Source organism: Dreissena polymorpha, chromosome 12 (assembly GCF_020536995.1).
Source record: "Dreissena polymorpha isolate Duluth1 chromosome 12, UMN_Dpol_1.0, whole genome shotgun sequence".
Classification (NCBI taxonomy): domain Eukaryota; kingdom Metazoa; phylum Mollusca; class Bivalvia; order Myida; family Dreissenidae; genus Dreissena; species Dreissena polymorpha.
Genome location: NC_068366.1, coordinates 58,740,628 through 58,753,951, shown reverse-complemented (window position 1 = coordinate 58,753,951; position 13,324 = coordinate 58,740,628). Strand labels below are relative to the sequence as shown.

The window sequence follows — 13,324 nt, the reverse complement described above, 5'->3', positions numbered from 1 at the left end:
GAATGGTCACATGTTAGCGACGAATTTAGAAGGAATGTTACACTATAAAAATCATAAGTACTCTATAAACACGTGTAAGTCCAAAGTGCGGAAAAACACTTTGTGATATTCAAACATGATCGCTGTACGGTATGATGTAAATAAAATCGCTGCAAGTAAATTGGATAAATAGACGTGTGAACACGAGCATTAAGACGGCATGTGCCTATATCAGCCTGATATGTGATTTTTCGCTCTAAAAGAAATCATACGACAAATCTTGATTGGGTATTTTAAACACTGAAAAATGGGCACTGTACATAAACAAAGTTATTACAATGCCAGCATGGGATGAATTATCATTAACATGCGACGAATTAAGACAATCAGCGTGGTGCCTCGCGTGTACTCAACAAGAACGTGTTAGTCCATAAACTCGTATCAAGGACATTTTTACACTTAAACATGGGAAGTATGTTATAAATTACTTTAATCAATGAAAAGTACTACAAGGGCTTAATCGGAAACAATCATAATGCGCACGTGCTGCATTTAGACGTCACGTGTCTATACGACCTAGTAACTAGAATTTGTGTACTATAAACACAGGTACTTGTATAGTCCATTTTGGGACTTTCAAACATTGAAACACGGGCACTGTTCCATATTCTGATGAACAAGTTAAAGGGACATATATTAAATATATTATACTAAACTAGATCCGTAAGAGTTGTCTTTATATAATTATGCTATATAGTTTGTGGGACACTTTTACTTTGGCCATTATTGAATAAACATGTAGCCATATATGCCTTGCGTTGTAGTAACAGTATTAACTACACCGGCTAGACTACATCGGTCAGAAGTTAAAAACTTCGGATACAACCAATAGAATTTTGATTTGAATACAATCATTTATTTCCAGGATTTTATTAATTTGTGTTCAGTGTGACATTCTGCTCATTTTACAAAGATGAAAAGTGGACACAATATAGGCCAAACTCCGAGGATGGACTGGGATATTGCTGTTTTACACCAAGCGTTTAGATCGTTGAAATCGCATTGTGATTTCATGTTCAAAGGTCTATTAAAAGGAAAGAAGAAACCAAATGTAATTATTTAATGTTATGGGTTGGCGAAAAAGGAAGTTCAATTTATAGTACATGGACACTTACTTATGACTAGTAGAAAAGACTTGCAACATCATTTTGATCAATTTGAACAATATTGCACACCCAAAATCTAAGCCAATTTACTCAAGATATGTTTTCAAGACCAGAATACAAAACATGGAGACATATTCGAACAATTTGCTACAGATTTGAGATTATTACTCAAGGATTGTGATTACCCTCATGAAATCATAGATAAAATGATACGGGACCATCTACTATTTGGAATACGTACCCAGAAATTACGCGAAAGAAGGTAACGATCTAACATCGGATAGTCTCGACATTGCCAGAACACGCGAGCTGACGAAAAGCCATGCGGAGTCCATGCGCAACTATTGTATACACGCTGTCGCCAGTGGATCAAAACGGCAAACAAGAACCGGATCCAAGCCAAAACGGACGGGACAGGATAAGCCTCAAGACAAAAAACAGGGGAAAATGTACAAACTGTGGTGGAAGTTGGCATCACACACGAGAACTTCGTCCGGCAAAGGGAAAGACATGAAATTATTGCCACAAGATGATCCATTTTGCATCAGCACCAGACCTTAACATAGCCATAATTAATTAGGTAAATGACTTTTCTAACTCATGTTAAACTCAATATTGGTCCATAAGAAACACAAATAATGTTCAAAATTGACTCCGGTGAACAGGTCAATGTCATTCCGTTACATAAATTTGCATCGTTAGGGAACAAAGGTCCACTCAAAAACACTTACATCAAACTGTCAGCTTACAATGGAACATCACTTAAGGTCCATTGCATGCATGATTCGTCTTCAGTGTTGCTACGACGGTAAACAGTCATATCAGGACTTTTACATGGTAGACAGCCCCTCCAGTCCCATATTAGTTTAAGACGCATGCATGTTTATGAATCTAATCTAATTTTTGTCAGAAATTGAAACTTAACATTTTTACACACAGGACACGGATGTATATAAATACACCGATACATTTCCTGGTCTAGGAACTCTTCCAGGGGAATCTGACATATGCATAAAACTCAATGCTGTTCCAGTTATTCACCCACCTAGACATGTTCCTGTAGCATTCAAAGACAAACTAAACAAAATAGTTAAACAGAATGGTTCAGGATGGTGTAAAAACCAAATCTACTGAAACGTCTGAATGGGTCAATCGTATGGCCACTGTCGAAAAGCCCAGTGGTTCTTTGCGGGTGTGTATTAACTCAAAATACCTCAATTACGCTATAATGAGACCGCACTATCCATCACGACATTTTGCCTGAACTGACTGGCGCTCAAGTGTTTCCAAAGTTGATGCACGAAAAGGCTGCTGGTCTGTCGAATTGAACAAAAAGTATCATTTCATGACAATGTTCAATACTCCATTTGAGAGATATAGGTACCGTATGGGTAAACTGCGTTCAAGACATTTCTTTTTCTCGGAAAATGGACGAATGCTTGAAGGTCTACAGGGAATCAATGCCATTATTGATTTCATGTATATTGTTTGTATTGGACGTAACAGACTAGAACATGACAAGAATCTCAAACTATTGATTGGCAGGTGTCGACAGATTGGTCTTAAGCTCAATGCCAACAAAACTGAAGTCGGACAGACAGAAATTCCGTCCTTTGGTCATGTACTGACAGAAAATGGACTGGAAATTTATCCTTCAAATGTAAGGGCAATTCAGGAAATGCCTTCTCCACAATACAAGTCTGAACTGGAGACAATACTTGGAATTGTAAACTATTTGCAAAGATTTGCATAAAATCTTGGTGAAATGACTAAGACAATTGTTGAAAAAAGGTAAGTAGTTTCCTGTGCATAAAACTGCCTTTAACAAAATCAAACACATTATCACTCAAAACCCAGGACAAATGCTATCGTATTTTGATCTAAAAGTTGATGTTGCTTTGCATGTTGATGCATCATAAATAGACTTGGTTGCGTTTGACTTCAAAACGACAAACATGTTTGCACAGCCTCAAAGGCATTGAAGGAGACAGAACGAAACTTTGCGCAAATCACAAAAGAGCTCTACGCTGTATATTTGGCATGAAAAAGTTGCATCAAACGATAAGTAGTTGTCCAAAGTGACCACGAACCACTTGTAAGCATAACACGGTAAAGTTTGCTAGCAGCTCCGCCAAGATTGCAGAATATGCTATTACAATTGACCAAAAATGACTATCAAATAGATAGAAAGATAGATAGATAGATAGATAGATACATCTATCTATCTATCTATCTATCTATCTATCTATCTATCTATCTATCTATCTATCTATCTATCTATCTATCTATCGATCGATCGATCGATCGATCGATGCATGGATGCATGGATGCATGGATGGATGGATGCATGGATGGATGGATGGATGGATGGATGGATGGATGGATGGATGGATGGATGGATGGATGCATGGATGCATGGATGGATGGATGGATGGATGGATGGATGGATGGATGGATGCATGGATGCATGGATGCATGGATGCATGGATGGATGGATGGATGGATGCATGGATGCATGGATAGATAGATAGATAGATAGATAGATAGATAGATAGATAGATAGATAGATAGATAGATAGATAGATAGATAGATAGATAGATAGATAGATAGATAGATAGATAGATAGATAGATAGATAGATAGATAGATAGATAGATAGATAGATAGATAGATAGATTATGGGGAATAAATTAGTCTGATAAGTAATCAGGAGATATACCATTTTTGATCTTAAAAATATAGGAGAGCATTATTTGCTCGACACGTTTGTCAACTGGCAACCATTGCAAAGAAGTATAATGTACCGGGCTAATATGAGTTCTAGAATCAAGATTGAGCACAAAACGGATCAATTTATTTTGGGTTACCTGAAGTTTAATCTTCCAAAATTGTGTAAGACCATTGTACCGTATAGCAAAAGCATAGTCAAAATGACACTGGATTAAGGACATCACAAGAAGTTTCTTGGTATGCTGGGTTAAATACTTGCTTTTACGATATAAAAACTTTAACCTAGAGTTAGATTTCTTTACAACAGACTGAACCATATTGACAAATGATAAATTCTGGTCAATACTGGCCTCAATATACTTGACAGCAGTTGTAGGTTCTATAACTGTGTCATTACATATTATATTTAACCTGGGATTTGACCTTAGCTTATGTTTGGTACCAAAGAGAATTGATTCAGTTTTACCAAGGTGAAGAGATAACTTGTTGTCAATTAACCATTGGCTCACTTAATTAAGATCCTGAGAAAGGGCTTGCTCTATTTGACACTTGTTTTGACCTGAAACTAAGATGCAAAAATCATCCGCATACAGTAAACGTTTATTCTTTGTTGCTAACGACATATCATTGACATAGATCAAGAAAAGGAGAGAGCCGAGAATAGAAGCTTGAGGCACCCCACATGTAATGCTAGCCATAGTAGATTTAGTTCCTGATACATCAACAAGTTGTTGTCTATCAGATAAGTAGGATCAAAACCAATTCAGAATGCCATCCCCCAGACCCAGGGCTTTAAGTTTCATGAGAAGTTCAAGGATAGAGTGATCTACAGTGTCAAAAGCTTTCTGTAGATCTAACAGAATCATACCCACTAGATTACCTTTGTCCATTTCTAGACGGATGAAATCTGTCAATTGAATTAAATTGTCCGTGGAAAACCCACATCTAAAACCTGATTGGAATTTAAAGAGCAGTTTATTACTTCGCGGGCAAGATACCACAAACACGCAAAATGACTTAAACATTTATCACAGGGAGAAACTGTCAGAATCCAACAAGCTAAACTGTGGAAATCTGCTATTGTAAGAAAACAAAGACATGATAGGTCATATATTATAGAAACTGAATATGATGGGGTTTATAGAAAACATCCTGGCCATGCGTCAAAAAGAAATTAAAAGCCATATCATATTTTCGATCCACAATCACTACATATCAGTGACAATCCCAACAATATCCCAAATAATGACATACAACCACAACAGCAACCACAACAACATGCATCGATACCAAAAGATAGTAGCATTCGAATACAGGCAGGGAAACAAAATGTCACTAGATCGGGAAGAACTGGCAAGCCACCTCAGAGAATAGACATGTGAAATAACTGAAATTTGATTTTATAATGTGTATGTTTTATATTATGTGCATGTTTTTGTTATAATTTACTAGCATATGTATTTTATATAGGCAAGCCATAATATGCTCATGCTGCAATAATGTTTGTGAAGGTATCAAAGTGTTAAGAAATTGAGTAAATTGTATTATTTGTCAAGTTTCAATGTATTTCCTATCACGTGAGGAAATAACATTATGGATTATTTTTTACGATGCTGCGAAGCGGCGCGTCTAAGTTATCATACCATGAAAAAATTATTCACAATGGCGACCTATGTAAAAGACCGAGCCAGTCCGAGTGAGATAGCTCGATTTTTCTTATCGGCATACCTCGCTGATTATAATTGATAAAGGTAAAGGAAGCTTAGCTATAAATAGGACAGCATATTCTTGGAAAAAAATAATAATAGTTTGAAAACGTTAATTTTAAATCAGTTATATTCAATCCATTATATGTTTATAGATCAATGAAACAACTATGCATATTCTGTATTGTATTTGACATTTGTCGTAATTCTGTAAATAAATTGCGAATGAAAACGTGTATAATTAACGTTAAACGCGATTATGAGTGTAAAGAAAACGAATTATTTCAAACCTGCCATTTGTAAACGTTATAGCGAGTATGGTATATAAACAGCATAATAGCCATACGACATCTATGAAACTCGCTCTTATGCGTGCTTTCTCATTTTGCATATTTAATAAACTTTTCAAACAGAAATTACAGAGCCACATCAGTGCACATACTATGTTTGATAATGCATTCGTTTGTTGGGTATTGTTTGCTGTTTCAAACACATATTAGGTCATATCGCGGAGATTTAGTTAACTTAACCATGTGTTCATGGGCGAACTCACGTATTCAAGTGCTCTTACGACTATGTGCTCATACCAACTGTCGGGAATCATCATGCAATTATTGCCGTACTTAACGAACAAACATGCCTAAGTTATTAAATTAGAGAAAAAAACAATAATAAAAAGAGAAAAATTATATGTTCATGCACATGGGCATGCGAAATCACGTCCGTACACATAACATCATTAACTTAGGAAAGGAAACAAGGAAATATAAAGTTTGGTATGATATACATGTTGAATTAAAGAGCATGGTGTAATTAAAAGAGCATCTCAGGTTTTGCATATATCTGCCGAAACGTAATGTAATAACCCACAAACGTTTTAATGTAACAGAACGTTTTTTTAAGATAAGTGTTACAGAAAATACACGTCAAATATCTTTTTAAAGATATTTCTTGTTATATTTGATCGAGAATGTAACCCGCCCCCCAGTTTCGCTGAATGGGTCAAGTTCCCCATGGGTACTACTTCTCCGTACCCCCAATTTTTTTTTCGTACCCAAAATTGTTCGTACCCAATTTTTTTCGTACCCAAATTTTTGTTCGCACCGAAAAAAAATTTCGTACCCAATTTTAATTTCCTACCTTAATGTTTTTTTTAACCCAATTTTTTTTCGTACTCAATTTTTTTTGGCATTATTTTCGTACCCAAAATGTTCGTACCCATTTTTTCGTACCCAAAATGTTCGTACCCACATACACAATTGTGGTGATGTAGATAAACTTAAATTGATGCTTTTATATCCATCCTCTTCAAAAGCATCGTCACACCAGTACTGCCAGTACTTTGATTGTACAGTGTTAATGGATATATCAACAATGTTTAAGATAAACTAGAACAACTGCACAATCTGTGTCATTATAGAAAGAACTTGAGAAGTATCAGGATATTAACATTAACCAGCAGTGTGTTAGATTACTCATCAGGGCTCCTCCAGTTAACGTCTATGTAGGGATGCAGATAACTATTTTCCCACGAAAACATTTATTTGAAAAGAAGGGAGATGTTCCATATTCTAATGAAATAGTTAAAGGGACATAACTGTATTATACTAAACTAGATCCGTAAGAGTTGTCTTTATATGATTATGCTATATAGTTTATTGGGCACTTGTAGCTTGGACATTATTCAATAAACATGGAGCCACATACGCCTTGCGTTGTATTAACAGTATTTACTATACCGGTTAGAAAACAACAGGCTCTTTTGGCATTGTTCGTTATATATGAATTAAAGCGATGATAACAGGCTAAATCGGAAGAATGCTCAGGTGCACGTACATCATTTTAACGGCACGAAAATTAACAAGCTTGGTAGGTGATTATGTACTCTAAAAGCACGTGTTAGTCCAGTTACAATCTTGTTTACGACTATTCAACACCATTACATACGAACTTTACCGTAACAAATAAATACAAAACCGTTCAATCGGATGAAATATTCACGTGACGAATTAAGACGACAAGTGTCTATATCAGCCTAATAGGTGCTTTTGCACTTGTCGAACACTAGTTAATCGAAATGCCCGGAAAACTATTATTTGGGTTGTTATACTCAAACGTCGCTCAACATGACAATGTAAATAAAAGCGCTGCAAGAAAATTGGATGAATGCTCACGTGCACGCAACGCATTTAGATGACACGTGATTATAGAATCTCAGTAGGTGCTTGTGTACTCGAAAAGAATATATTGATCGATAGTCTCGTTTAAGACTTTTGGACACGTGAAAATGGGCACTGTGCGTTGAAAACGTTAATACAATGTCAAAACTGGACAATGGTCACGAGCACGAGACGTATTAAGAGGGGATAAAAAAGGAAGAAAAATCATTTGATGCATTAACACGTGCACGTGACGACTTTGAACGGCGAGTGACCATATCAGCGTGATAGGTGCCGATGTACTTCGCAAGTACTAGATAATAAGTAGGCTCTAACACTTGTTTGGGACTTTTGGATACTCATATATCGTGGCTGTAATTTACAATGTGGTAACATTTACGGTACGAATTAAGACGGCCTCGTGGTGACTACGTATGTAATCTACAAGCAAGTGTTTATCCATAGTGCCGGAAATTTGTTGTTTGGGATTTTGCTTTCTAACCATGGGCACTGTTCCTTTTACGTTAATAAACATCAATTGCAATAACTATAAAGGCTACATAAAATGAATACATACGCGCACCCGCTGTTATATGAAGACACCTGACTGTGCCAGCTTGGACGGGACATTTACTCTGAAAACAAAAACATATTTGACAGGTGAATATATTAGCATAACAGCTTATTGTGTATTCTACAAGCACGTAATAGTAAATTGTCCGGGAAATCTATTGTTTGGGACTTTTGGACACTCAAATACTGTGTACTTAAAGTAATTACAGCGACCAAACAAAGAAATGTGGCGTTGATTGGAGGATTATATTATCTTTGGAAAAGACATACCGCTGTTCACGAAATCATTTCATGAACAGCGGTATGTAACATTAAATGTAACATTTAATGTGTTGGTGAACAACACGTGGTTAATGAAGAGAAGAAATACACACGTCTATCGAACCTAAAAGTTTGTGTATGCGATAAATTGAACATTAAGTATGTGTATTGCCGATGTAGACCGTTAATCAAGTTTTAAGATACTTGTTCTATTTGGGTAGCTGACGAATTTATTTGCTTGTCAGCAATATTGGAGACGTTGAATTGCAAACAATCCTATATTTCTAAATAACATTTCCTTACTATGTAGAAATAATGAAATTTTGCATTCATCGGACATGAAAGTCTTTAACAGACTTATTAAATGTTTTAAGAATAGGTATACTCTCACAAAACATGATTTGTCTCTATTCAGATAAGACACTAGCGCATTGGTAAATGATAGTGCATGTATTTACCATTGTATGTTTGATTGATCATATTCCGAACTCGACGTATTCCTAGGTTCAAACAACAATTGCGTCTAATAAATATGTGTATATTGACACATTAGGTCACTTAAGTTTCAATAAAAACACAACCCCCGTAAGATGTATGCAATTTTAAGTTCAATCTCATGTAACTAACCGGAAAGAGTTTTCCTGATGCCATAAAGACAACTAGTTTTGTTCACGTTTTTATTTGACTGCCATTCCCAAAAATGATGTTAGTTTCATAATTACAACTTAAGAATACTGTGTGTATTGCGTCGTCCAATCTTGTCGTTCTTTCATGTGTCATATGTATGAATATACACATATTTGTATGTGTTTGTATTATAATCATATTATTGTAGAATATTGCGTCTAAAACGAGTCAAATACAAAATGCTCCATGTTCCTTGAAACTATGTTATGTTAAAAAAAAATACGTGTGGGTAAAATTCATCATTAATTCGTGGAAAAAGTTGCTTTCTATCGCAGACAATCATTTCAATATTGCCTTTATCTATGCAATCATTTTAAAGTGAAAAATGATGACAAGCAAATTTGAACATGATTTTGATAAAATCTGATACGGTGTCAATTCGTCCTAGGTAAATATTACATAAACATTTAAAAGGCAAATATTGGAACGAATTGATCAATAGTTTGTCTGCTTAAATAATATCTGCCCATTGCAAATCTTAAAACGGATTGCGATTTTAATGATATTTAAAGTCTGGTTTCCATTATGTTGTTTTTTATTAATTCATGTTCTCACACACGGCACTATTTTAAATGACTCACATAATTTTATATAGTTATACTAACCGCTCTTATGTGACCGTAAATTGCATTAAGCATAAAGCCATAACCAATATTTGTGTTTCAATTAACGGTTTAGTGTAATGTTGTTATAGATATGTAAGTGTTTTGTCTGCATAATTGTGTCGAAGCTTAGATCTTTTAAGGCAATGTTCCAATACAGAGGACAGAAATCGATATATTTTGGTTATAAGTCGAACAGTATAATCATTTGAACAAACAATAACTACACGTTGTAATAATTATAAAGTTCTCATGAAGCAAACATCGTTTGCATAACTCTCGAGTAGCTTATGTGTAATAAACATCAATTCGTTGTTTGTGTGTTTGTTTTTCTTTTCAGGTGGAAAATCATCTGACATATTTGCACCCAAATATGTTATTCCGTTTTGGCAATATCCACAAAAGAGCGTTTAATTGTGGCAGTTGAACAAGGTTTTAAATAGTCGCTAATAAAATCGTAATCTTTTGTACAAGGCTGTTAAACTCCACACTCCATGTGAAGCATTGTGTTGGCTTAGTCTTTCGCTCACGTTAAATATATACATTCTTTACAATTCGTTTTTCGTTCAAAGATTTTTGAGAAATATGTTGCGACCAGAGCACCTCGCCTAAGCAATGCAACTTATTTCAAAGACAAAATAGTATTAAATACTTTGCCAGATGACCTAGTTTTTTGCCTCATTTTACCAGATCAAATAATGTCCTTGATATTGTCAATATAAGTATTCCGACCATGTGTAGCCAAGATTGAGTAATACACGTGGATTTTAGAGTGGCAAATAACTTTTCAACAGTTGATCCAGTGACCTAGTTTTTCTCTTCACTTGATAAAGTTTCGCTCTCCGCCAATAAAATGTGATAATAAACTTTTAACCAAGTTTCATTAAGTTTGTATCATACATGTAGTTTCTAGAAAAGTTTACAATATTTCTCTTGTATTGGACCCGATGACGCGTTGTTTGAAATATAATGTATCCATTTTCAAAGGCGTTCATGATGTAAAGATGTTAAGACTCTGAACAATTGTCATGAAGATTTTGTGAAAAATATGGCCTCTTGAGAAACGAGGCTAAAGGCTGACGACGCATGACTCGGGACGCCGGACATAGACGTGCTCAGGGGAGCTAAACAGCGTAAGTTGTCTCTGTGTACAGAATAACCCACGTCGCGCAGAGATTATCTACGTCATTAATTAAAAATGAACATTTTTACTATAATTACATGTGTACCAGTTGTATTGTTCTTTTTTATGTTTATATAATTTAAATTGTATAAGAAAACGTTAATAAATGACGTGTTATAATAAACGTATATAAACGTGTACTATTTGTTAAACATTTAACAATAAAAAATATATGGCCTTTAACATATATCAAATAAGTGTTAACAGTAATTGGTAACTATAAATACCTGGTAGCCTTAAGTAGATCAGTGTAATCTCTATGTTCATAACAGTATACTTTACACGGATAAGTGTTTGTGATACTTGATTTATACATTTGATTTTCAACATAACAATGGTCTTTGATATACTGTAGCAGGAATGACTATTTTACATAACGAAGTCTATTTTGTAATTAAGTCTCCAGTCTAATTTTACTTATTCTTTTGTAAATGTCATCTTGTAACCAGTCTTTGCTAGTCTACTTAATTTCGTGACCATTTATTTCTCATGGATTTCATGGTGTTTTTAGTTATATAAATGGGAGGCCCATACAATTACTTCTGTTTATGTTTAATTTAGTGTGTAAAACATTTATTTATTGTAACTTTATGTGTCAAGTTGAGACAGGGCCTCTAATGGGCAATGGTATATAAGCCTGTTATTGCTATGTTATTTTGCTTTTTCTCACCAACACTGAAGGCAGCTCCTGCCTACGTTAACGAGAAAAGTCAGTAGGAACTATTTTATTTTTAGTGGCTTAAATTCTAAATATTTATTTAGTTTATTATTATAAAGAGTCTGTTGAAACCATCCTGGTATATTAGTGTATTTTAATATCTATTCGGTTCTATTATCCAATCAGTCAGTTAAAACATTTAGTCTGTTGGTGTGTATTCTAGTGTTTAGTATTGTACTTCCAAATAAACTGCGTATAATGGCATTTGTTTTATGTTTTATTACACTACTAGTGTACTTTAACCTGGGTTAACAGGTAAGCCTGTTACAATACCACGAGCTCTATTATTTTCCAATAATACATACCTTACCATATATAGTAACCAATTTGTACAGTTGTTCATGCCATTAATCACCATTGCGGGATCTTTATAAATATTCGGCCCTAGGGCCGATTATTTATATTCGGCCCTCAGAATGTGTGCGCGTGACGTTCAACTGAAAAAAATGGCGTCCACATCCAGTCTTAGCCATAAAAAAGTAAAATATCTAGGTTATTGTTCAGTGTTCTACTCACCGAAGTTGTGTAACAACAATGTTTATTTTCGTAAAGTTTAATTTGCTTCCATGACGAGTGAACATTTTGGACACATTTCTTGATCGCCATCCACCTTTTCCATTTTAAAGCACTGGATGTAAGCAGGCGATTCTTTGTGGATAGATATTCTTTGATCGACTGACAAAGAAACGACTTATTCATCAAAGAAATTACCCTTTTAATTCAACATTAATTTCCTTCGAACAGTTACAGAATAATTCACTTACCCTTTTCTTAAATTTAATCAATCAATGATTCAACAAAACATCGCGTTATTCGACATTTTAACGAAATCGAAAATGCAGTCTCACCAGTTTCATTCCAGTTTTATATCCCAACACTGTAATTCACATTCATAATATTATAATTATCCATCGTAAACACACACAATAATCGTTCAATGCTTAAAAAATATTAAATTGTTAAATAAAAACACTCTAAATTATAAGTCCGATTTGTTGTTGTCCTTAAATCCAAAGCGTCTAGCTAGTTTCGTCATTTAAATTACGTCACATGAGATACGTCATAAATTGCGTAATCAATTCAATGAAAATATAAATACGGAAAGCTGGTTCTTCATAAATTTCTGTGAAGGACCAAATAGTTTGATGTTATGACTCAAAACCTGTGCCAATCTATAATTTAGTATAAAAGTAAGATATATATTATAGACGTTTATACACGGCTGAGCCGGGCTGGGCAGTGATAATCGGCCCCAGGTCGCAAACGGCCCTCGGGCTAAAGCCCTCGGACCGTTATGCTCCCTGCGGGCCGATTATCACTGCCCGGCCCGGCTCAGCCGTGTATTATCCTCTAATTAATATGGCTAGTTTTTAAGTTCCGGTTAGGATTGTATGGTATGCATTAAAAAATTATTTCATACATGTGTCTTCATGTTTGTTTGTAATTTTCGAGTTCGAAATATGTATGCATATTATGAAATATCAATATAATATTTAGTTGATAGCTGATACACATTAATTGAGTAAGTCTGTAAATTCTTAAAACAAACAGTTTAATGGG

At 34.9% G+C, this 13,324-nt stretch overlaps 1 protein-coding gene across 3 annotated transcripts in view; it reads right to left on the bottom strand.

Moving 5' to 3' along the window:
• The window catches only part of LOC127854033 (uncharacterized), a 38,603-nt gene extending 25,836 nt beyond the window's left edge, over positions 1-12,767 (bottom strand). For 2 of the 3 annotated variants that reach the window (XR_008036889.1, XM_052388941.1), the window contains exons 1-2: positions 12,613-12,767; positions 8,318-8,375 (exon numbers count right to left, since the gene is read on the bottom strand). The gene's annotated coding sequence lies outside the window, so the exon portion shown is untranslated. Of the gene's footprint in view, positions 1-8,317; positions 8,376-12,280; positions 12,534-12,612 lie in introns of those variants that run through there. The other variant, XM_052388940.1, reaches the window with a different exon arrangement.
• Positions 12,768-13,324: the final 557 nt, after the last annotated feature.